At 37.3% G+C, this 27,993-nt stretch overlaps 1 pseudogene; it reads left to right on the top strand.

The window, feature by feature from the left end:
- LOC149211496 (3-ketoacyl-CoA thiolase 2, peroxisomal-like) overlaps positions 1 to 24,830 on the top strand; it is a 30,666-nt pseudogene extending 5,836 nt beyond the window's left edge.
- The last annotated feature ends 3,163 nt before the right edge of the window (positions 24,831 to 27,993 follow it).

Below are 27,993 nucleotides of genomic sequence, written 5' to 3'. Positions count from 1 at the left end.
ACTATTTAAGCACTCACTTTGGATAAGGGAAAGTGCATTTTTGAATTAAATCCCAAATGTGCACATTTGATCATGTCAACCCTAAAGAAAACTAGACGCCCTTGGAAGGCTATAAATACAAGTGACCTCAACCTCATTTCGAAACAATCATTATGATCATTCTTCTTCTCTCTTTGGTTTGGCTCGCATAGAGTCTGGCATGGTTCGTGGAAAATTTTCTCATACAGGTCCGAAATTGTAGGGTCTAAATCTCACACGTGTGTTCTAGGGTTTCAAGGTCTGAAGCTTGCACGTGTATGAAATTTCAATTGTAATTATAGGAATGCAAGCCTATGCATGTGGTTGAAGGGTTTCAGTTGCACACATGACACTCTCTCCATGTGGTTGGTACCTAGGGTTTAGTATTTCTCGTCGACCGTAGAGTTCGGTAGTTTACCACAGACAGTGACAATTGATTGTGAATTAGGGTTTTGTTTATTGGCATTATTTGTTTCATATCATGATTTTGATTAGTTTATTTTGATGGATAGGTTTATGATTCAAGATATGGATCAGTGTACTCCCTTTTGTTGAATCATTCAAAGAAAATCTAATAAGAAAAAGAATTTGAAAGGGTTTTCCCCATAGTGGGATTTTCCCTGGTCTCTGACGAATCCTGGTGTCCCTATGTGTGAATGTTTTTCTTCTATTGTTCCTTTATGTTATGTTGCATTGATGATGATTTTGTTCTTTCCACATAATTGCATATTTTGTTGAATAATGTTGTAAATTTGAATAATGATATGATGCTATAGGGTGAATTTAATATGAAAATAATGAAATGCAATTATCAAAGTAAAGAACAATATATCCCTACGAAAAATTAATCGCCGAGATGCCCAGAGGGAATTACAAATGGTAATTCAAAAATTTACGGGCTTTTGGGTTCACGAGTTATTGAAGAGGAGTGGTCACATTATCCATATGATAGTGTGGAAGTATTATATTGACAAGAGTGGGGGCCAAACCTTTAATGCGCACAAGTTGAAACTTGTGATGACGTGGAACCTGCATCCTACGTGCCCGAAAGATTTTCAAATTAGAGTTTAAAGAGTTATGGTCTTCTAGGTACTAAAGTGCCTTGTTGTTAAGTCGAAATATTAAAAAGAGCATTTTTTCAAAGGATTTGGTAATAGTGGTCAAGGCTACGGTGGTTCTCAAAAGGAGAATATTTTATTATTTTAATGTGTTTTGAAGCAAAAAGAGTTTATTTAATGGTAAATTATAAACTTAAGAAAAACAAAAAGGTCCCCATTATTATTATGGTGAACAATTAAAGGAGGTTGTTGTTTTCTACAACAAAATGCAAAGTGGGTTACCTTTATAGAAAAAATTGTTATTTAACAACAAGTGCTGCAACGTCTTCATCTACTAGGTAGTTTCATTTTTATTTTAATTTTTATTGAACTTAAATTAATTATCATGTTTAACCTCTATTAGGAATTAGTGAATTACATGATTTATTCACCCATATCACTAAAAGGTTCTTATTCTGTTGAAGTTATATTCCAATGAAGTTTTCCAACCTTGGTGGCAACCAAGGCTTATGAAATTCCATTTTGAAGGAGTGTTTCTTTTTAGAACAACTTAAGGAAAAATATTTTATAATGGATAAAATTGTATTATATCCAAAGAAAGTCATCGTGTGGAAAATATAGAAGGAAATACATAGGATTTCTTAATTTTAAAACTAAAATTATTTGAATTTCATAGTGAATGATTAATTTACTCCTTAAGGCTAGTACTCCATTTCATACACCTTTTCAAATTGCATATCTTGTCTAATTCAACAATTTGGTTTTTCTGATCCTAGCACATCTAGGGGTTAGAATAAGGAAACTTGTTAATCAGTGGATCTCATGGGCGTCCTTACTCACAATCTAGCTTAATTGAACATTGGCTGAAGTTATTTTTCAAAAAGATTTGGATATTGAAGGACATGGACTGATGGTCATAATTATGTTCATGTTATAAAACATCTTGGAATGGTAATGGGGAATTTTCCTTGTAGAGATAATTCTTTATTTAAATCTGAATTAAATTCAAATTGTGATTGTTTTTTTTAGCATTTAGTTTTACTATTATCCAATTGGAATCTTAATATGATGAAAACTAATTATGTGTCACTTATCCTCACTATGTTTTTGTTCGTTTTCTGGGATCATTTTATTGATTAATTAGTAAAATATGGTTGAATTAATTCACCATATTAGATTTGGCATACATTTATTTAATTATGGGTGATTGGAATAGGATAGATTTCAGTTCATTTCATCTTGATTGTCAGCTATTTTCCACTAATAAATATTATGCAGCATAGCTTCCATTTCATTTGAACATGTTGACATTCAACTTTGAATTTTTGTAGGGCTTGCCTTAGAATCACTTCTTGGGGTCATAGCATTGGTATAGTCTAACATTAAACACTCTAAGGTAATTATTTTATTTATTTTATTATTGGTGATTTTAATTTTCATAATTTAAATATGTTGTACAAATTGAATTAAATAATGTTCCATTAAAATTTAGACTGTTATTTTTAGGTTAGTTTATGTACTTCTAATGCTTGGTTAAATGAAAAGTGGTATACAATAACATATGACCCCAATGTGTGTTACAACTCCAACAAGTTATACATGCAATATGAATTCATTGGACAGAGTTCAATGTTATTTTAATTTAATCATCATATTCTCATTCATGTCTCATGTTCTTAGGTGCATAGCGACAAAGAATGATTATTAGGTCGCTAAGAATTACTCTCACTACTATAGATAGGGGGTTTTAAGACATTCATTTGAGAAAAATTTGTCATTTCATCTTAAAATTATTATTTTTTCTCAACTAATTAATATTATTTTAATTATTTTAAAATAAAAAGTATTTTACAGTTATGTTACCTTTCCCTACTCAAGATATCCAATTATGGTTTAAAGAAAATCCTAGGGTTTAATATGTGGTTATTTTATGCCAATTGAGGGCTTATAGGACAGTTTTTTCATAAAATATTACAGATGCCAAGACTTTATTCTGAACATATAAAAGTTTGTTAAGAAAACATATGTGAAAGTGTAGATTGTATTCAGAGAGGAGACATTCAAAGAGGAAAGTGTGCAATGTATGAATGAGATTATATGAAGTGGAAACTTTGAAAAGTCTCATTCAAATTGTATGCCCCCTCATCCAATTTGGATCTTGCCCTTTACATTAACTTGTGCCCATATTTTAATTCATGTTAAATCCGACTATTTATCTGCATCTGGTATTTCTCTCAGTGAATTGAAAAGTCGCAGTTTGAGCCCAATTTATTGCCTAGGTGTTTTTATTGGATTTTGATCTAGTTACCATTTTTTATTTATAAGAAAAAAAGAGCCCAATTGATCCATAAGCAGCCAATAATTGAGTATTCATTGCAGTAGTGGCATTTTCATCAATATATGATCATTGTGTTTTGAAAATAGTGCATTATTTTAATATGGGCTCAAAACACAAGCCCATGGTTCCTCAAGAAGTTGTCCCTATTATTGTGGGGTTGATATCCTTTCCCTCATTATGTCTATGGAGATCTTTCCCTAAGCATAACAGTGTCGATGTTTTCCCTTACGATCCCTTGTGCAAAGGACTGAGGTTAAGAGGGGATACCAATATTGTTGTGCCTATGAGGCCTACTTTGGTTTCAAATAATGAGAGCGGTGAAGTAAACTTTGATTCGAGTGCGCCTCTTCTATTTTCCTTGGCAAACATTCAAGATGCTATTCTGAAGCATTGTTAGGTGAATGTTCATTAGAATTCTATGAGCCATGTTTGAAGGATGTCGTTGTTGTGTTTGGGTTGATGGTTGCAGCTACTTATTTTAATAGTTGGGTGTTTTGTCCCATTTATTAGGTTGCTCAGGGAAAAATGTTTTGGGCACTTTTTGTGTTGGGACACTACAGGTGAGTTTTCGTGCTCCTTATGTCTCTTCTCTACTTTTTCCAGTATTTCTCTGAAAGTAGTGGTTGTTTTAGCTATTAATGGATCGATAGTTTGGATTTAATAAGTAATTAAATAATGGGTTTTTTAGTTGTTAATGGGTTCATGGTTTGGATGTAAGTAGTACTTAATCGTGGCCATTATAGTTGTTCATCGATTGATGGTTTGAATTTAACAAGTTCTTAAATAATGGTTATTTTAGTCGTTAATGTATGGACTGGATTCAAGAAGAACTGATCCAAATGGATCCAAGAATGCCCTCTAAGTCTTCATGAATCTATAAAAAATCATGCCAAAGCCAAAAATCCCTTAAAGGATCGAAAACAGCGAAAGAGGGACACCCTTAGCGGGGCAGAGAAACACTCTCGGGAGGCCCAAAACCCATGAAATCAATAAAAAGACAGGCGGAATAAGTGATGCACAGTAACCGTCTAATCTAGCCGATCAACGGTCCAGATCGAATCAGTAATCACAATCGGCAGTGACCTTTGGAAGAGATCGGCGGGATCCACATGAGTCTTGCGACTGCGATCGATGGATCACTATCAGCGAAGACTATCGGCGAGAATCGGCGCTTTATATATATATTGTGATGAGCAAATGGCAGAGTTAATTTGGATCGTTGATCGAGCGCACAGATCGATGGCCCATATTAAATCGGTGGATCGTTGTCGGACTATACAGAGGAGCGCTTTATAATGGCCTGAGGGTTATTGTGATGAGTAATTGCGATATATCGCATCGCCGCATCACATCGGAACTATGCAGTGGAGCGGGGTTGATACCCATAAGGGCAGCGATATTACGGACCTGATAATCAGATAGGCAGAATTGCATATATATTTAAGTCCAGAAAACTACGTTTTCCTTAGTAAATTGCATTTTCGCGAACAAATGAAAAACCAAAGGGAAAGGCGCCGATGCGATGTTGCGGACCCGAGAGGGTTCATTAACAATATTAGACAGAATTTCAAGTCCGGAATGCACGGATTTATTGTGTTTTAGTGTATTTTCGTATTAAATGAAATACAGAGGCAGAGACATCCCGATATGCGATATGCGACCGGTGGGCGGACCCGATAGGGGATTAAACCATATTTAAAGGACTTTAAAGTCCGATATATCATGTTTTGGTGGATTTTTCATGTTTATGCCTATTTCTCTGTGTTGATGAAAAACGGTTGTGTTTGGGAATCTGATGGAGTTCAAGGGACCCAGGCATTCTTCCGTTACGGAATCGGTGGCCACCTCCCCTTCAAGCGTTATGCCATACCTGGGAAACGCTAGAAGAGGGATTCGAACGGACAGAGGCCCGGGAGACTAAAGGACAAGGAGATGAAACGAACAAGCAGCCCAGAATGGCTTTAAAAGCCACAGATAGAGCGCAAACAGGCAGGCAGTGTTCAAAAGAAAATGCGAGACAGAGTTTAGAGCAGATTGAGAGTTGTGTGGGAGTCTGTGTACTCAGAGGAAGCTTGAGGGATTCAAGTGAAGCTCTTGTTATTGTAATATGTTTGTGTGTGAGGCTCAAATTGAGCTCACTGTTGTAAACAAAACTCTGCTTGAAGACATAATAGAGAGGCCACCACTGAAGGCTGGACCAAGAGATGTAGCCTAGGAGTATTGGGTGAACTCCTTATTAAATTTGTTGTGTCATGTGTTATCTATTATGTTTGTTTACTACTTCATTGTTTGTGCATTTCGCAATCTTATCGATCCATTGCATATAATGACATAGACTAATCCATGCACATAAGTCTGTAATACCTTATTAATTATCTTAGATCTCATTTTCAGATCAAGTGGTATCAGAGCTTTAGGTTGCTAAGGTTAGACAAGCTTGTGTTGGACTGTTTGTGAATGATAACTAGATCAAAGCTTAAATTAGGAAAAGGAGAATTGGTTGAATCTAACCCAGAAATTGGTAGAGTCTATACTAGGAGGAAAATGTCAGAAGAAATTCCCTTGGAATCAGACTCTCAATTCATGGACAGTTTCATGACTATGAGAGCCATGGTTGAAGAAATGTATAGAGAATTCAAGAAAGGTCGAAGTGAAGATTCTTCAACTTCGGAGCATGACAAAGGAGCAAAAGAATCTCTCCTAAATGACCATTCTAAAGGCAAAGGGAAAGAAGAAAAGCTTCCCACACCTCCTGATAGTCCTGAAAATAAAAAGAAGAAAGCATCTTTGATTAAATTAGATGTTAAATTTGATTTGCCAATATATGATGGAGAGTTAAATGCAGAGAAGCTGGATAACTGGATTAGGCAGATTGATGTGTATTGCAGGGTGCAGAGCATTGACTCAGACAGAAGTAAGATTCAGCTGGCCAGCCTACACCTTGGAGGAACTGCCTTGGTATGGTGGGAAGGCAAAACACAAGCTGACTTGAAGAAGCATGGTAAAATTCTTTCTGTCTGGAGTGAATTTGTTTCTGCAATTAAAAAACAGTTTCATCTACTAGATTATATGCAGCAAGCTATGATGAGTTGGCAAACTCTTCGCCAATTAAAAGGGCAAAGTGTACAAAGTTACACCCAAGAGTTTAGAAAGAGAGCTTTGATTCTAGGCATTTCTTTAGACTCACCTGAAACTTTGCTGAAGTATATAGGTGGTCTACATAGTTATTTGAGACATACCATTCTCATGTTTAACCCTACTAGCATCGATGAGGTATTTGTCCAGGCTACCCATCTAGAAGCAAGAGGCAAGAATGTGAACCCAGAGATTGGGGGACCATCCAAACCCACTACAAGCAAGAACAAGGAAAAGAGGAAGCAGAAATGGAAAGAGAGGAAGGCCAATATTGCACAAAAGGCCAAACCTTCATGCACTCATTGCAAGAAGGATGGACATGATGATGAACATTGTTGGTCTTTGCATCTGGAGCTAAAACCCAAGAAGTTCGATGGCAAGAAGAAGAAGGTTGTTGCTGCTGTTCAGAGAGATTTGGGGTCAGACTCAGGTGATGAAACAACCATCATAGACACAGGCATAAAAGGTAAAAATTCTGAAGCATCTACTAGTAATTATGCCCAAACTATTGATAGTGAAGAAAATGAGAGAAGAAGACATGAGCTTTTTCATATTAGAGTTATTTCCAAGCATCAAAAGATTGATACTTTGTTTGATAGTGGCTCACAAGTAAATTTAATTTCTGAAGCAATTGTAAAGAAATTGGGACTGCTAACCACACCTCACAAGAAGCCATATCCATTAGGTTGGGTATGTGATAAAGCAAAACTACAAGTGACTAGACAATGTAAACTTAGGTTTTCTTTTGGGTCAGCATTTGTGGATGAGGTTGAGTTAGATATTGTTCCCTTGGATATATGTGGGATTGTTTTAGGAAGTCCTTACTTGTATGATAGAAAAGCCATATTCTATAGAGTTGAAAATAAGTATCAACTTGTTAAAGATGGAATTGAATATATTGTAAGAGCTCATAAACTTAAGAATAATTATACTCTTATAAACTCAGGGCAGATGAAAAGAATTGTAAATTCATGCAAGAAATTTTTACTGATAGTTGTAAAGGAAAAGAAACCTGAAAAACCAATATATTTGAGGGTTGTGATGCTAAACAGCAAGCTGATTTAGAAAAGGTTGTTTCCGAATATGATATATTATTTCAAGAACCTAAAGGTCTGCCACCAAAAAGGGAAATTGTACATGATATTAATTTGCAGCAAGATGCTCCATTGCCTAACATCGGAATGTACAGGTTATCCGCTTTAGAGAATGCAGAAATCAAGAAGCAGGTATAGGAGCTTCTCGAGAAAGGGTTCATAAGACCAAGCAAATCACCATGCAGATCTCCAATCGTGATGGTGAGAAAGGACGATTTGTGGAGGATGTGCATTGACTACCGAGCACTAAATAAAATAACGATCAAGAATCTTTATCCCCTTCCTCGCATAGATGATCTATTAGATCAGCTAAAAGAAGTTGTTTACTTTTCCAAGTTGGACCTACGTAGTGGTTACCATCAAGTCAGAGTAGCAGAGCAAGATGCATGGAAGACTGCTTTCAAAACAAAGCAAGGGTTGTATGAATGGCTAGTTATGCCTTTTGGCTTAACTAATGCTCCTGCCACTTTCATGAGAGTAATGAATGATGTACTCAGGCCTTTTATTGATGATTTTGTAATTGTATATTTGGATGACATTCTTGTATTTAGTAAAGCATGGGAAAAACATTTGCAACATGTAAAACAGACTCTAGATGTTTTGAAAAAGGAAATCTCTATGTTAAATTATCAAAATGTGAATTTGGAAAAACATCTTTGAATTATTTGGGTCACATAGTAGGGGGGGTGAATTGAAGATAGATCCCTCTAAGGTCGCAGTCATTGTAAACTGGCATAAACCCAAGTCTTTTACTGAAGTTAGAAGCTTCCTAGGGGCAGCACAATATTGGAGAAAGTTTATTGCTAACTTTTCCTTAATTGCAACTCCTTTACATGCATTGACAGGATTGAACAAGGTGTTTCAGTGGGGAGGCAAACAGCATAAAGCCTTCAACACCTTGAAAGAAAAAATTAGTACAGCACTAGTACTAGCATTGCCAAATCTTCAACAATCATTTGAGATCGAAACTGATGCCAGTGATTATGCCATGGGAGCAGTGTTGATGCAACATGGTAAACCCATATGCTACCATTCTGAAACTTTTAATTATGCAGTAGTTAACTATCCTACCTAAGATAAATAATTGTATGCATTAGTTCAGAGTGTGAAGAAGTGGAAACATTACTTAATGGGTAAAGAAACAATAATACATACTGATCATCAGCCACTTCAGTACTTGCACTCACAAACTAAGTTGCAGCAAACAAGACACTATAGGTGGATGGGTTTCCTATATCAGTTTCATTTAGTCATCATATATAAAAAGGGCATACACAATAAAGTTGCAGATATGTTGTCCAGACCAATCATAAATGCATCTACTATACTTGAGCATAATTCAGTAATGCATGAAAGCTACATTGAACAATATGCTCAAGATATAGACTTTAAAGATGTATATGCAGCTTTAAGTAATGGCAAAAAGGTAGAAGAAGTGGATTACTATATTAAGGACCAACTCTTGTATCATTTGGGAAAGCTATGCATTCCACAAACAAAGAGAATTAATATAATTAGGGAAGCACATACTTCTCTGATATCAGGTCATTTTGGTGTAAGCAAAACAATTGCACAACTACAAAGACTCATTGGCCAGAAATGTATGAAACGGTTTCTAGATATGTAAGAGGGTGTACCATGTGTGCTAAAAGCAAGCCCAGCAATAGAAAACTAGGCTTGTACACTCCACTACCAATCCCTTCCCGTCCTTGGGAAAGTGTTTCCATGGACTTTGTTGGGGGATTGCCAAAATCTAGAAAGGGGCATGACTATTTATATGTTATTGTGGATAGGTTCAGTAAAATGTGTATTTTAATACCTTGTAATAAATAGATTACAGCTGAACAAACAGCGAAATCGTTCTTTTAGCATGTCTAGATGCATTTTGGGTTACCCACTTCCATAGTATCTAATCGAGACTCTCGGTTTGTTGGGAAGTTTTGGTCAAGTCTGTGGAAATTAATGGACACCAGACTGAAGAAAAGCACAGCCTTTCATCCACAGACAGATGGCCAAATAGAGGTAGTCAACCGAACAGTGATCCAGTTGCTCAGGGGTTATTGCAGCAAGCATCCCAAGCTTTGGGATGAACATTTATGTTATGTGCGACATGCTTACAATCGTGCTAAACATTCGTCTACACAGAGATCTCCTTTTGAGACCTGTTTTGGTTTTATACCAAGGTATCCCTTGGATTTTGTCTTTGAAAAAGATATAACAGTTGCTGGACACAATGATGTGGATAAAGCAACCAGATTCGTTGAACATATCCAAGAGATTCATCAGGCAGTGCAGGGACAGCTGGAAAAGAGCCAAGTCAAATACAAGGCAAGGCATGATAAACACCGGGTGGAGCACAGCTTCCAAGTTGGCGATCAAGTATGGCTATATATCAGCAAGGACAGAATGCAAGGTGAAGGAAAGATGTTGAAGCCAATAAGGTATGGGCCTTTAAGTTACTTGAGAAAATTGGTGAGAATGATTTCCGCCTTGGTCTACCAGCATACATGCACATCTATTCAGTGGTAAATGCAGAAAATTTAAGACTGTTTGAACCTTCATTAATTGAAAATCCTGAAGAGCAAAGTCAATTTCCTTCCACTGATGATCTGTTGCCTAAATACCTCAATAAGCTGCAGGAAGATACAGTTCTGGACAGGAAGGTGAGGACAACGCGCAGAGGAGATATTGAGTACCTAAGGATTGGACTCAAAGGTTCAAAACCCAGCAGTGCAAAATGGATAGAGATTGGACAAGTGAGGCAGCAATATCCTCACTTGATTGATGCTTGAAAACCAACTTTTGGTGGTCCAAAAGCCTTTTTCAGTGGGAAGGCGTGATCCAAATGGATCCAAGAATGCCCTCTAAGTCTTCATGAATCTATTAAAAATCATGCCAAAGCCAAAAATCCCTTAAAGGATCGAAAACAACGAAAGAGGGACACCCTTAGCGGGGCGGAGAAACACTATCGGGAGGCCCAAAACCCATGAAATCAATAAAAAGATAGGCGGAATAAGTGATGCACAGTAACCGTCCAATCTGGCCGATCAACGGTCCAGATCGGATCGGTAATCACAATCGGCGATGACCTTCGGCAAAGATCGACGGGATCCACATGAGTCTTGCAACTGCGATCGGCAGAGACTATTGACTAAGATCGGCGCTTTATATATATATATATATATATATATATATATATATATATATATATATATATATATATATATATATAGATATATATATATATATATTTTGCGATGAGCAAATTGCGAAGTGAATCTAGACCGTCGATCAAGCGCGCATATTCACGGCCCATATTAAATTGGCGGATCACTATCGGATTATACAGAGGAGCACTTTATAATGGCTCGAGGGTTATGGCACTTTATAATCTGTTTGTGTGTGAGGCTCAAATTTAGCTCACTGTTGTAAACAAAACTCTGTTTGAAGACATAATAGAGAGACCACCACTAAAGGCTGGACCAGGGGATGTAGCCCAGGAGTATTGGGTGAACTCCTTATTAAATTTGTTGTGTCATGTGTTATCTATTATGTTTGTTTACTGCTTCATTGTTTGTTCATTTCGCAATCTTATCAATCCATTGCATATAATGACATAGACTAATCCATGCACATAAGTCTGTAATACCTTATTAATTATCTTAAATCTCATTTTCAGATCAAGAACTTTTCCTGATTTATGTCTCATTGTATTACTTCAATGATTTGTGGCCCATTTATAGATCCCATCACCCTGGAACTCTTTGTTGGTTGGGGTGTTATAGCCAAGAAAGTTTTGAAAGGTCTTCTCTTCATGGATTGGGTACTTCCAGGATACATTGTATAAGGAGCACTCAAATCTCTCCATATCCTTCTAGAATCTTGTAGACCATGAATCATCGAAAATTCCATTTGCAATCCTCAAATCATCATTTCAATCCTCAAGTTATATTTTGAGATGCCAAATTAGTTAAGGATTGCAGTTTTTGAAGACTTGGATTTCAGATTTTTGAGATTTCAGTTTTTTACGCTCTTCCAGAAGGCATTAAAAGGTGTTATGTATTAAGGAGGTGATGTTAGAAACAATACTGAGAGAGGGGGGGGTGAATCAGTATTAGTCAAACCAATACTTTTCATACTCTAATTTATATACACTACTTCAATGAACGTAACTCGCGTGTATACGCAACTGTATTTAAGGCAACCAGCGTATACACAACGAACTTATGATTCAATTAATTCATCATATGTTGATCTTTAATCAGTGCATCAGTACTTCATTAACCATATAAACAATAACCATGTGCAGTAATAACAGAACAAACCATCACACATAAGAAACACACATGAACACCAAGATTTAAGGTGGAAACCCAATGCGGGACAAAAACCACCTGTTGTTGTCTTCTTTTAATATAAGAAAAAATTGTTTACAATCTTGTATTGGTGCAGACTCATACCAGTACGCAGGCACCCACCTATATAAGGCTACAACCTTCTCTTGTTCTCCAGCTTCTACTAGAAGGGAGCTACAACCCCCTAGCTCTTGTACTAGCCGATCCATTTACTAGTACGTAGGCGCTGACCTACAAAAGGCTCCAACCTTCACTCGTTTTCCAACTGCTACTGGAAGGGAGCTCCAACCCCCTGGCTCTTGTACTAGCCGATCCATTTACTAGTACGTAGGCGCCAGCCTACAGAAGGCTCCAACCTTCACTTGTTTTCCAGCTGCTACTAGAAAGGAGCTCCAACCCCCTCTCTCTTGTACTTGCCAATCTATTTACTAGTACGTAGGCACCAGCCTACAAAAGTATCCAACCTTCACTCATTTTCCAGCTGCTACTGGAAGGGAGCTCCAACCCCTTGGCTCTTGTACTGGCCGATATGTTTACCAATACGTAGGCGCTGGCCTACAGAAGGCTACGACCTTCTCTCTTCCTCCAGGGACCACGTTTCATAAGTTTTCAGACTGGATGCTCCTAGTACACAATAATTCACATGAAGGCCTTGTTTCATCAAATTTTCATATTGGACCCCTCAATAACATTGAAGCTCAGAATCAATCACCACTGCAATACAACCATCAAATACATATGCATCAACCAATCACTGAAACTCAATCATCAATCTTGGAATCAACCACAATTGAATCAATTACTGGAAACCCATCATCATTGAAGCAAATCACAATCAATCAAACTGAACATTCAAAACATTGTCACTAGAATACAATCACCAGAAGACAAAGCAGAACCCAGAACTCTGCATCAACAACCAGAACCAATTGCAACTTTAAACATCATATTTCATAATGTATGCGCTACTTCGATGTTATGAACCAGTGTGTATATGCGCTTTTACCAAAGTGAACCAGCGTACATATCTGCAAATACTAACTTAAAACATCAAAACTATTCCAAACTTTAGTCATGCCCAAATCAGAACATTTACAGTGTAAATCATGTGTTAGTATTTAGATCTAGACTATCCATGATCATACCACATAATAATAATTCATTTTAGGCCTTATGATCCTGATCCATCATCCATCATCAACCACACAGGTGCATCCTTAGTTCAAATCAAGCAAAGCATCAGAAACCCATAACCTGCATATTTGATCTAACACTTCATAATATATTCCCTACTTCCACACCTTGGCCTAATGATCTTCTCCTCCTTATATAGTTTTAGGCCTTTCTCAATACCTCAGACCAAAACCACTTAGGACCAATAACTCGGGCCAAATACCTGTTGACCTAGGTAGTCATTGATGTGAATATGGCAATATTCTAGATACTATATGATGATATGAAGCCAAAGGAAAGCAGAGCAGATCCATGAAGAGACAGGAGCAAGGCCATCAGGATAGCCAAACCATAAGCAAGAGTCTGTTAACAGAGGAGTTAACAAAGGAGTCATATCAAGGTATATTGCAGAATATCAGAGCAAGAGAGGCATGTCGGAAAAGGCAGAAGCCATCAAGGTATGAAGGCATCAAGGGGAGGTCATTGAAAGACATTGCAAAGCCAAAGGAAGACATTGGAACCTGAGGAGCCACATTGGAGCAAGAGGTGCCATATCAGAAGATCATTGCATGTAATACATGCCCAAGAAGAGCCAAGAGGAGCAAACAGAGCAAAGAGCAGACAAATCCATTGGAGGAAGCAATCAGAGCTGTCGGAGCCATCGGAGGAAGCAGACAGAGCTATCGGGAGCTATATAGAGTATATGCATGCAAATACACTATCGGAAGCAGAAATCACATATATGCGTGTAATTAACTATTGGGAGCTATCGGAGGAGCAATGGATGCATTTACACTATCGGGAGCTATCGAAGGAGCAAAGGATGCATTAACACTATCGGAGGCGGAAGACTTAGTTATAGTGGAATATACTATCGGAGTGGAGAAGTTTATGTATATAGGTGCATATATATATATATCGGCGACAGTGAAATCGGCGGGTTCTACCATGCCATCACCCCAAAACCCCCGACTGCGATATCTATATGTATATCATACAACTGCAATACATGCGGACCCACTGCAACATTGTGCTATGGTTTAATGCTATATCGCATCCACCCATCGCAATAATACACAAAGGGTTGTCACTCTCCCGAGCACCGATTGCAATGTATGTCACGGACCCGATGGTCCGATTGTAACACAACTCAATGCTATATCGCATCCGCAGGAGGATCGGCCCGTCGGCCATCGGCAATGTCATGGGGTCAATGTATAAAGGACCCCCGGAAGCCTCATTTGCCAATTGCAATTGCACAGCTGGACCCGATGGGTTTTATAAACCCAACTGTATAAACCTTGAGTTCCGCACGTAAAGGTTTTTCAATATATTGGCGAGTTTCGGTGTAAATACAAAAATACAAAGGAAATGCCCAAGGCGATAAAGACCGGACCCGAAGTAGTTATAGATGCGGGTAAAATGTTTTTTGAAGTCCGCCCATTAGAGTTTTAAGCTTGTTTTTCTCATATTCCTGTATATTTGAATTTATGCATTACGCAGGGTTTTACGGCCAAAGATGCATATAAAATGCACCCAATAGTTCAGAAGGCCTGAACGATAGTTCAATGAGCTAAATCATGGCGATTGAGACTGCGGTTGAGACGTGACATCTCCATTAAATTGTAAATCCTGTGCATGTCCATTATGATTAAAAAATGATGAGTGTTGTTACAGTGTAAAGTGAAACATAATTTCTCTGTGCATTGTTGGACCTCTCTTATGAATCTACATGTCCCCAGAGAGTCGGTGAACTCGCACAGCGCAGAGGAAGCCACAGCGACCGAGGAGGGAAGTCGAAGGATCAAGTGAGGCAGAGGAAACAATAGGGACCGAGGAGGAAGCCAAAGAGGCGGTGGTAAGCATAAACAAACTGTCAGAGGCAGGTGGGATTCATAAAAAACAGGAAAAACAGAGAATAAAGTGAGGTTGAACGTTGTTGATACAGTTGGAGGAAACAGAGGCAGCGAGAGGGTCCAACAGAACAAAAAAAAAGTTGAAGGACCAACAGGACAGGAGGCATTTGAAGGGTGAGCTTCTCAGCTAATCGTGTTACCATGTGAAAGAATTAATCAGGCAGAAGTAGCCGACAAAGAAATAGTCATGCTAAAGCATTCACTGTGACAAAAATAACATATGCTTGAATAGAAAGTTGGTTCTTATGCGGAGCTTAGTGCAGCTAACAGTGGACTCACTAAAGCTGTGTGGAGACATTATCAAAGGTCATGAAGGCTATCGGAGACTCTCTGTGGGCAGTATGAAGAGTTGTAAAGACTCCTTCATGAGAAGACTGGCTGTCATTGATGCTATAGCATGGAGACTACAGTGAAGCTGTAAACAGACAGAACTCAGTAATGAAGAGTTCTAAGAGAAAAACATTACTATCAAACGTGCCTTGACAAGATTGGGTCGGAACCCTTGGGGCTGGTGCCTCAGAAGCAAGAAGGATTGGAGTCCTTGGGGCTGGTGCCTCAGAAGTAAGAAGGATTGGAGTCCTTGGGGTTGATACCTCAGAAGTAGGAAGGATAGGTGTCTTTGGGACTGGTGTTTCAGGCACTGGAAAGGATTGAAGTCCTTGGGGGTTGGTGCTCCTAAGTCCAAGAGTGTTGCTTTGGTGAAACAGAGTTGGAGCTCTGAATGTTGGAGCCTCACGAAAGTCCAAGTTGGTGCTTGGCAACTGATTGCAACCACCTATATATTGTATCTATTTTACTGCAAAAATTATATTAATAAAAGCATTTATTCTTGTTGTTCATCTTGTGTTTTGAATAGAAATGTTTTAACTAGTAAAACAATAGTCAGAAAAAGAAATACTAATTCACCCCCCCTCTCAGTATTTCCAACAATACCTCAAACCAGTACCTCGGACCAAATACCTCGAACCAATACCTTGGACCAAAACCTTGATTCTCCATCCCATACGCGCTTTTCCTTCTGTGAAAGTGCGTGTATACGTATACGCTCCTTTTGTTCTTTTAACCCTCACGTATATGCTACGTGGACAAAGTGAACCAGCGTATACTTCTTAAACTATTATCTTTCTTCAATCTCTGGAGTCTGATCTGTAATCCTTTGTTGTTAAATTATTGCATTGTGAACTATCATCTGTGTGAGTTGCCATCAAGGACAACACGTGTATCATAATGCCAACAATCTCCCCCTTTGGACTTGATGGCAATCACAACACCAAGATACTCTCCCCCGTTGACATCAAGGGCAAAGGGCGGACCAAGATATTCTCCGCTTTTGATATACATTATGTTGTCCATGCTCCCCCTGAGTACATGGTAAAATCTCTAATTAAGCTCCCCCTTTGTACATGCTGAGATGCACTAAACCGTTCATACTCCCCCTGAGCACATGCAGAGTCTGCAAAAATATTTTCAAAAGAATAACATGACTCTATAACTCAACTAAGTATTACCTTCCTATCACCAATGACTCATACACACATCAATCTCCTAATCAAGTGGGGATACACCAATTTTGACTCATCCACCCAACCAAGTGGGGATATACCAAATGTTTATACATGACTGAAATAGAAATTATTACATCATCCTTCCCATGCATAGTGGGGTTACAAATTAGGTCTTTTCATGACCTTTACATCAAATGATATACATGACATTTATAACAAGGACAACCGATCTAAACAAGACCATGATAGTCATCAGCAACTATCATACACCATATATGATCTGCACCATCAGCATCTATCAGCAGCATCAGGATCAACAGCCTGTATATTTCCATCATCAAAAGAGTCACTTGAATCAAAACAACTATGTGGATCAAGCAATATAAGTATCTTCATGTACCAAGATCTTCTAACATAATGCCAACAATGCATTATTAGAAGCATATGCTCCCCCTGAACTTGTGCCAACTGTTCATTGTCAGATCTGATCATTGCAAATATCAGTAAGAATCATCAAGGCATCACCATCAACCAGTTATTCATCAACTTATTAACAACTTATGAGGGCCAAAAATACTTCCACATATCATCAACAAACTGTAACCATCATCAATTAGAACAAAACAGATAATTGATAATTGACTTAACCATATTAGATCACTTTTATGAGTCTTTCCCACTGCGTATGAGATTTAGAACACTGAAGTTTCATACTTTCAGCTCCCCCTAAGTCTGTTATGTCTATATTGTGTTATGCCACATCTTTCTAGTTGTACTTGTTTCTTCTTCCATACCTTGGAGTGTGATGATGATTTCTCTTTTTGGTGTCACTACAAGAAAAAAGGACATTCGTGAGGGGCAAAAAATGTCACTATAAGCTCATTGGTGACAGTCAAAAGAGCCTTCGTCATCAAAAACTAAACGTCACTCAAGGTGGCGTTGCCAAAAGTATAGGTGTTGTGGTGAAATTCGAAGTCTATCACCAATAATGATTTATAATGACGGATAGCGACTGTCACCATTTCATATGAGCAATGGTGACGAACCATAGCCTTCGTCACCAAAAACTGAACGTCACCAAAGGTGGTGTCGCCAAAAGTATAGGTGTTGTAGTGACATTCAAAGTCTGTCACCAATAATGATTTATAATGACGAATAGCGATCGTCACCATTTTATATGAACGATAGTGACGGACCATAGTCTTGGTCACCAAAACTAAACGTCACCAAAGGTGGCGTCGCCAAAAATATAGGTGTTATGGTGACATTCAAGGTTCGTCACGAATATTGATTATAATGACGGATAGTAACCGTCACCATTTCTTATGAACAACAATGATTTATTGTGATGAATATTTCATGGCCGTCACTATTGGTGCATATATATGGTGACGTTCGTTGACTGTCACCAAAAGCTGCATTGCTATAAGTATAGGTGTTGTGCTGACATTCAAGTTCTGCCACGAATAATGACAGATAGTGACTATCACCATTTCATATCAACAACAACGATTTATGGTTATGGACCTTTGAGGGTCGTCATTATTGATGCGTATATATGGTGGTGTTCGTTGACTGTCACCATTTCATATTTTGGTGAGGGTCGAAAAATGTCACCAAAGCTCATTGGGGAGAGTCAAAGAGCCTCCGTCACCAAAAATTGATCGTCGTCATTCCATATGGATGTCAGGGCACGATGGAATCGAACCACCAACCTCCTGCTTTACAAGCATGTGCTCTTCCATTGAGCTAGCACCCTTTAAAGAATTAGACTTCTAAAAATTAGACCTTGAAACTTCATAAATTGTAAATTCTACAACTTACAATAAATTAAAGTCGCGACGATATTTTACTAAACAAGTAAAGCAACATCGAAGCTGCAGGTCCCTACCTAATGGTTATGGAAGTTATGAAAAGTGGGTGGAGAGAAAAATAGTTATGTATAAGAGAATCAATATGCTCATTTGAATACTCAATTAGAAGTGAAACTCTGAAGACATTTATAACTTATAAATGACCTATAACTAGCAAATGCACCAAATATTGCAAAGGAAATGTTATAAGTGGATAGCATATGGAAGAAGAGCAATGTAACTCATGCAAGACACAATCCAATCCAAGTTAATATAGTTGAACAGTTATCAAAATCATGCAGCAACTATTCCTTGAAACAAGTGTTAGAATTACAAGGGATCTGCATATCTCAAAAATTCAGTGCTTCAATAATCACAATTTTATCAGTAAATTTGCAATCAAATTGTTGATGCACACAAATATATCCAAATGAAATTTGTTAACCATTCAACGTTCAAAATTTTACTTTGCTTCAACTATTTGTCGAATAGCTAAAATGAATGAAGAACAAAGCACTTTGTTTGATACAAATACAAGCATAATTATGAATATTCTACAAGCAACCAATCTAATATGATCTAGATTTTGATGTAGTTTCTAAACAATTTTTATATATTTTGAGAAGATATTGTCAAAGACAGTGACTGGAAAACTTGGCGAGGGGCCCAAGAATGTCTACTCACAATGAAACTAAGAGTTAAACTGAAAAATAAACATGTGACACAATGTAGTATTATTTTACAAAGTTGTTCATGATGGACTACTCAAGAAGGCAAAATCACAAGATTTCTTGTCTGAAGAGAAACTAGCTATTTGTAGATTTTGTGTAATGCATGGAACTATGAAACAATGATATAAGTACACACATAATGGCTATACTTTTATTTTCCTCTTCAAGTACACAGATTACCAATTCCCTAAGTTTAGAGACTTAGCATATGCAGATCGGAACTTTACCTCTTCAAAGGGACAACCAAAAAATTCTCACCAAATGCTATATGTAATAACCAAATAAATAAAGCTGAAATACAGGAACCGTAAAATATTTAGAGTACCTACCTGAACTGTTGCGTGCTGCCTGCTCTGGTGATGATGCTGCGGCTACTCTAATCCAATTACCGGAAGACCAATTTCCACCCAGCCAGACTGAGCAGAGCCTGGCTGCTCAATCCAGTAAGCTTCCCAACAGAAGCTCACTGTCCCCCGTGCCCAGAACCTCAGACGGATTAAAGCTCTTCCAATGGCAGAGCTCTCTCACTGCTGAATTCCTCCTCTGGTTTCAAACTCCGTTTTTCCTCCCCGTACTCGGTTCATATTTCCGGTTTTAACCACGGGCTTGGCGGTGGCCGCCCTCCTGCATGCAACCACCGCCTCCCTCCCTGATGCCACGCTCCTGTCCACGTCCCTCAGACCAGGAGCTAATCCCTGAGTTTATTATGAATCCTTCACTTTATTTGATTTTGCCTTTAAATCGTATTCAGTTTAAGATAATTCATTTTGGTATTTAAATTTTAAATTTATAAAGTTTGATTGGTATTTTTTTTAATATAAGGTTTGATTTACATCCATATTTTAAATATGAAGTTTATTAATATTATTTTAAATATAAAGTTTATAATTTTATATTAGTTATTTATTTTTATTATTTCTTAATTTTTATAAATGGGTCGTTACACTATAATAGGCATACCAAAAGAAAAGTAATAATCCATAAAATGTGAAAATTATTATCTTACCATTCAATCATCTTTTGTAGTGTCACAAATCTTCCCATTCGTGTGAAGAGCAGAGGTAATATAAATAAAGTAAAAACAAGGTACACAAAGAAAAACAGCAAGGTCTATCAACAAAGAAAAGAAAATTTAAAATAGTCAAAACAAGAGCACATATAGACATACATCCACAACTTGATACAATTTGCCACCAAACTAAACCCCTTGCCTAGAGAAGTACCACTTGAGAGTCGGTTCATATTAAATCTTGATGGGGAAACTAGGGTTCAAGCAGGCAAATTTGGGAATAATGGGGTAATAATGAATCACAAAGATAGTATCATTTTTTATTTCTCCATTGGCATATAAAACAAAGGCTGAATTTGAGGCTCCAATTCAGGGACTAACTTATGTACTAAATAAGGCAAGGGACTAACTTATGTACTAAATAAGGCAATGATACGCTCAATATTGAAAGAGGCTCTACTCTCCAGTAATCAGGTTTCAAATAAATCGGGTATCAAATATAGGAGTATTCAGGATATCTTGTAGGAAATTAGGTGTCTTGTTGTGAAGATTCGTGTAATAAGGTTTTCCTATGTAACAAGATGGTTCAAAAAATGAGGAACCAGATAGGTAACTAAGGAGATCATTTGGGACTAAAGAAAATTTAAGTGAGAATTCAGACCCCTCCTTGTTGGAAGAAATTAAGAGAACGTGCAACACGTGGGAATATTGGCACCTCTAGTCATGTTAAATGTACAATTCCTTCAAACTTGTTAGCTCACCAAGCCATGGTGACATCACTTCCATGATACAGCCACTAGGAAGAGACTGTATCATGTGACGTGACTTAATGTTATAAAAGGTGGAGAAAATAGTCAGAGAATGTAGGGGATTGACAACGAATGGAGTTGAACAAAGAGGATTGGCATCATGAAGTTAAGGTTTTTAAGAACATTGAGTTTAAATGGAAAATTCTACTGAAGCTCCTATAGGATAATGATGCAAAATTCACAGATGGAAAATCACAAACTTGGAGGACAACATCACAGATGACAACCTGAATAATAATAATAGACAGAACCATTTAAATGTGGACCAAGGTATTGGCAGTTCAACTATCTAAGAGAGTTGGGGGGATGTAGCAAACATCAGGGCCAGACTCTTCAGTGATGATGGATGAGAGCCAAGGTTGCAAGTCATTGTATTCGCAACCAAAATATGAAGAGGTTTCTTTATTTTTAAATTTAATTACAAGATTATTGTTCTTTGAACTTTAATGGGTTTTCCCACATAGGTTTTAAAAATTACAGTAGAACTTAACTTCATACAAGATGTTTTTTTTTCAAAATGGACCTAGATCCTTCTGCTCTATTTCCTTTTTATTTTGGTTATTGGGTGCAATTTGAGGCTATAGTTTTTTGGGAATTATTAAGTGTTACAATTAACTTTTAGGATTATCTATGATTTTGGTCTAATGGACCATATTTGGCACCGCCCAAAAGAATTCCACAAAATTACTAGAATGGAGGGGAGTGAAAGGCAAAAACTCGACTCTCTATGTGCCCTGAAGAATGGGTAGCCCCAACCCACACGATGGTCTTGTGTCAAAGCCTAAAGGGAATTGTAACACCATAAATAAAGTTAAAGTAATCCATACAAATGGATACTCACTAAGAATTCTTTGAAATAAAAAAATATGGTGAAATCTACTCTATGCTTACATATCAACCTTCCTATTTTTGTTTTCTTTTTTGAATTTAGTCCAGGTGGGGGTTGGGGCAAGGGTTGAGTGTTGTGTTTTGTGGAGTTTTTGGGTGAAAAATATTGTTCATAACTTTTTGTGCAATGGGTATGGTAGTTGATACTGTGTTGAAATGATAAATTCGATGTTATATGTTCGAATGTGTTGATGGATTCAGAATGCTTGAGGTACTATTGTATGGGGGTTAATGGATGCTTGTGTTAAATTCAACTTAATTGGTGTCATGTATAAAAGGCAAGGTAAATAAACATAATCATCAACACAATATAGAAGCAATCACGCACACTAACAACCCCATAAATACCCTAGGAAAACCCCAACTATGGGGATAACCCAACTAACGGAATTCCATGAAAGCCTAGCCAAGCTGGTAAACCCTTGGCCCCTTACAATGGGCGGGGAACCCACACTTGCTCAACCTTTGGCACATTACAATGGAGACTAATAAGCCTATTTATAAGCTTATTTCCATCCAAATATAACTAGCATAATACCATGGGCCCAAAACCACTAGCTATAGACTATCATTCCCGAGTCAAGGTGAATCCTAACAATTGAATCCCCTTAACTAGATTTGTTGTACCCTTGTTTTAGGTCATTGTTAATTTGGTTTTTCCATAAATATATTATTAAAAATGTATTTTATCTTCTTTACATTAGAAGAGAGTCAAGACTGTGTTGAGTATATTTAACACATGGATCTTCTAGTGAGAATATAAGTATCGATCATTATTTTTTTTTACTAGGCTTCAGTTTATGCTGCTGGAGATAGTGCTTCCTATGAAAGAGTTGTTGAGTTTGGTGATGATGTTGTCATTGTTGCGTAAGTTTCCATTTTTTTCTAGCTTAATTGATGGTTTTTCAGGAAATCTCTTCCAACGCTTTGCATTTTATCATATGTGGTTGATTGAGTTCAGAGTTTTCCTAATTCTTGTTGATTAGCTGATCAACACCTAGTTTTTCTCTATCTGATTGTCACTTTTGCAAGGCTTATCATACCCCTATTTGCAAGGTTAAATGTGGAGGATTTAAGGATACTCTTACCGATGACTTGCTTGCTCCTATTTTTAAGGTATGGATCAGTGGTTACACCGATAAATTGATTCATGATTTTTTTATGTAGTTTGAAAATTCTCCCCCTAACCATTATGGTCCATGAAGCATGAGTGCACAAATTTGTCTCTGAATGTTCTCTAGCTTCCTGCAAACATTGATTGAAAAGACTGGACTTAATCCAGTTGAAGTTGGTGATATTGTAGTGGGTATTGTTCTTGCACCTGGATCTCAACATGCTAATGAGTTCAGGGTGGCTGCTTTTTATGATGGATTCCCAAGTGTATATCCTACCATTTCATGTGTCAAATGAATTATTTTCTTGTTGGATGCCTGAGTTTTTGTGACAACTGCATGTTGCTTACCATGTCATCTCTCCGGAGACTATACATGTCAACACTGTCAATAGACAATGATCTTCAGACCTACAAGCAATTGTAGATGTTGCAGCTACAATTAAAGCTGGGTTTTATGACATTGGTATGTCAATATATGTTTGCTACCACTGGATTATCATAGCAAGTTTGAGTTTAGATAAGTTTATGATTTCAATTTGTTTTCTTCAAGCGTCAGTGCAGGAGTGGAGTTAATGACTATCAATCCTATGGTGTGGGAAGGTTCTGTCAATTCAAAGGTAGGCATCAATAAAAGTTAATGATGTTGTAAACATAAGGCTTTTAATTTTGTCAATAGTTTCAATTTGATGTTTTTGTCCATACTCTTTTATGTCTTTAATATAGCCTTCATTCATATATATATATATATATACACACACACACACACCTGCACAAGGATAGATATATAAGTACTTCATTAAATATTTGTGTGAAAGGCACTGATGGCTTTTGCTGCCACTTGCAATAGGTTGAATTTTTCAGAAAAGCACAAGATTGTCTTTTGCCCATGGGTATCATCTCAGAAAATGTAGCTGACCACTATGGAGTTTCACGTCAAGACCAAGATCAAGCAGTGGTATATGGATGATATTTTAAGATTTTGATTTGAGTGAAGTCAATGTTGGTGCAGTTCATACGAATTAATCAGTGAAAGTAAGGAATGGGAGTTGAATATTAACTGCTATAATTGTTTTTCACGTTGAATCTCCTAGGCGCACAATAGCAGCAATAGTTGCAGGGAAGTTCAAATATTAGATCATCCTAGTTGAAGCAAAGGTACAAAACACCCATGTTCTGTAATTTCCAAAGTTGGAGTCGTCGGAGAGTTGTCGCAATGGTACTTAATGTATTTCTTGTTTTTGTGTTGAAGATTGTTGATCCTAAAACTGGGGATGAGAAGCCCATGGTGATATATATGGACGATAGATTTCATCCTAATGCTTCTCTTTATGATTTAGGGAATCTCATAGATGCATTTAAGAAGAGGGGAAGCACCACTGTTGGTATAGAGTTTCTTTCCCAATTGCATGCTAAGCATGTTTTCTATGTTGTTGATTTTATCAAAAAAGTTACAACATGCTAGATTTTCTACCATTGTAAAGCACTGGATGTTGAGTATTCAGTCTGTGTCAGTTATGTCTATGTTCTGTTTCAATCTCACAAAGGAAAATCAAGCCAAGTAAGTGATGGAGTTGGTGTTGTACTGTTGATGAAGAAGGCGGTGGCCATGCAAAAGGGTGCACAATGAACAATAGAAAACAAGTTGATCAATGCATGAAGTTTCATTATAACCACAAATATTCTTAATGGATGAGCACAAATCCTCATCTTGCTGAACCATCTATTTCCCACCTCTCTTGCCTCCACCTTCTGCAAAATGTTCTGAACTAAAATCCCACTGATGCAAAAGTTCATCTCCAACTATAACATTGTTGGGATCAATCCAAATGCATAAGTGCACCACTTAAAAGGTTGTGCTTTACTTGTAGACTTTTACACATGCAAACCTATTCATAAAACAAAATAGAATTTATATAACAAAAAGTTTACAGGCTGAGACAAAAAGAGTATTAGGGACCCATATCCTTTTCAGATTGTATCAATCATGCCTCAAACAACTATGTAGACTTAATGTCTCTAAAAATTTTGTTTCAGCTTAGCTTGAGAATATAGGATTTCCTACCTTCATGCATATGGGGACTCAAATCCAGTCATAAATTGGCTTAAAAGAGCCTCTAAACTTTTGAGCTACCACTTGCAGCCTCTTTTTCAAAACATACAACTTACCTTCTATTTTTATGTTTTTTTTGACCAGGAACAAGAATCAAGAAGTAGGTAGATTGTCCAAAGTCGACTTGGAAATGGACCCAGCCTCATTGAAAGTCACAAATTCAAAGGAAGGCCAACAAACAGAATTTCTTCATGACACTTGGCACTAAATAATCTTGTTACTCTCTCTATGTTTTTTTCTCAAATATGACAAATGATCTTATGAGTGTTTTCAACAGTTCTATATGGTCATTTTGACTATAACAGGGATGTAAATTATATAAATAGGGGCAGGTAAATGATTAAATTTTGGATTATGGACAAAGGGTCTGTATAGATAATAGGAGTACAGATGTATCCTTTTGAGAGGGTGGTCACTTGACAAATCACATGGCTACAAATGCTTTTAAGGTTTTGTAGATCTGGACTCTTCTCGACAAATAGTTTTTGAGGCTACTTGGCCTTTAGGAATGCCTACTGGCATATATGGATGTAATCTTATTATCAATATAAAATTATTGGATTTTTTTCCCAAGAAAAAAAAAAATCTACCTACATGAAAAAACAAGAGAATAGCATATTACTTTGAAACTACATCTCATCGAAGACTAGCACAAGACATGTTCTAGTAGTAAGCTATGCAAAATGAGATGTTTATTTTTTTTCACATGTAACTTACAACCCCACCTTCAAGCCACCTGTTAGTCTTTACAATCTCCTAGGCTAAAAAGGAAATCAACAAGGGTAACCTCAAACCACTTCAGCTCAGTAGCTAGCGCTACTAAGCATGAGAGGGATCTCTCTAAGTCTCTTATCAGTGATATGACTTTAAAGCAAATGGATTTTAGACTAGATATGAGTATTTGTTTGTTTGTTTGTGTAAATTTGGTTTTTTTTTAAGGATCTGCTGAACTTAAGGTTTGGAGCCACAAGTAGGTCTACGTTGTGGGAATGCAGGAGCAAACATAAGAAGGAGATAGATGTCAGAAACCATGGTGTAATTTGAGTATTTGTCAGTGTAACATAGAGGATATAGAGTGGAAGAAACTAATGAGCATAAATAAACATGATTTCATTAGCTTAGGAAGACAAAACACATAATTATGAAAACCAGATCAGAGCTTGAAAAACAAGAATTCTGAGTATTTTACCACAAGGCATTCATAGAAAGAAGAGATATAATGTAGATAAAGATGTTTAGACCATGAGAAAACAAAAAGAATGAAGTACAAGCACCATGAACTCACTGGGCTAGATTTCCTTGAGAATCGCTGCAACCTGTATCTGTATTAGCTGAAAGATTATTACAATGCAAGCCTTCTTCACAAAAAAATCAACCCTCTTCTCCTGAAGTGAAATAGTACTTTTAGACACTCCTAGACCACTTTCCCACCTTCAGGAGTCGAATTCCTTGGTGGAGGAACTAACTCCAAGATTCTCTCAACTAACAAGTGAGAGTGAGAAGGTGCAACTCAAACACCTCATGAAGAGTTTGTTTAGGAGTTTGTTTTTTTTTATGAGCCCTAATAAACATCAAAAACAATCTATGATATACATTTATTCATGCCTACATCACCTAGCCTCGTAACTTGTGCCATTACATAGAGAATCTTGACTTTGACCAAGTCAGACTAGAAACTAGAAATTTTACACAGTGAAATTTTGCAAATAAAAACACAGAAAGTGCAGAAGCGCAGCGCCGAATTTGAGCTGACTTTTAGGTGCCTTCCAAGGGTCAAAATGCAAATCTGAGAGAACAATCAACTAGCCCTTCAAATCTAATTTCCATAACAGTTTGAATTTCTGAATTTGGAGCATGGGAAAACCTTCACAAATCCATTCTCCCAAGGTCACTCCAGAAGCGTAGCGCCTGTCAAAAAATGGTCCAGAATGCTAGTTTTTTGCCACTTTTTTGCATTTTTCTCCAAAACTAAGCCACCTCTGCAAAATCTGGGCAAATGGGTTTTTAGAGTATGTCAATACCTTTCCGAAAATGTAGACATTTCCTCAAATGGAGCCCTGAGGAAAAAGCGCAGTGCCTGGAAAGGCAAAATTTCTGGATTTAGACCAAAATTTGCCAAAAAACTCAAAATGCTCAGAATTAGCTCAAAATTGGAGGGAAGGTGTAAAAATGAGTTTGTTATAGCTTCATGGATGCTTCAGCAAGCATCTCCAACTTTCTCTCATCCTTTTTATCTTTTTGGCCTCATTGAGCTTGTTTTTAAGTTGTTTCACTTTAACATTGGCGATCATGCTTTGAGCTTGATAATGATGCACTATGTGTCTGAGCATTTGATTATTCTTTGTTTGCCTTCTCCAGGAGCTTCTCTAAGTGTTCATTTACCCTGTTAAGCCAATATTATTTATCTTGATGTACCTCTATGGAAATCCTTTCTTCTAGGTCAAGGTCTTCATTAAGCAATATTTGTTTTTGTTCCTCTTGCAAAGCTTCCTTGAGACCTCTGGTTCTTGGTCTTTTCCTTTTCCCTTTCACCTATGATGCTTCAGGCTCGCTTGATGGCACGATCTCCTTACCTTTGCCAATTTGCTACATTAACTTAGTTTTTTCCTTTTCTAGGATCAACTCTTTTGCTTTGAGTTGAATTTTTTCCTATTCAAGGAATAATATCATATACTTTTCCCTTTCCAGATTTATTGCCAGCTCCTTGATTTGGTAGTCCTTGTCCCTGATAGTCTGTCTCATAATTGAAGTCTCATCTTCCTCCTCTAAATCAATAAGCTCAAATTCGTGCTCAACTGTCTCCTTATCCTTTGTTGTCGATTCCTACTTTGTCGATGAAGAAGGCTTGGCCCCTTTCTCTTTGTGAGAAGAAAACACAAGCCTCTGC

This window comes from Pinus tabuliformis, chromosome 1_1 (assembly GCF_031772625.1).
Source record: "Pinus tabuliformis cultivar Carrire ecotype Pingquan chromosome 1_1, CPIR1, whole genome shotgun sequence".
NCBI classification, from domain to species: domain Eukaryota; kingdom Viridiplantae; phylum Streptophyta; class Pinopsida; order Pinales; family Pinaceae; genus Pinus; species Pinus tabuliformis.
Note: the sequence above shows the minus strand (reverse complement) of the source record. Positions and strands in the feature narration are given on the sequence as shown.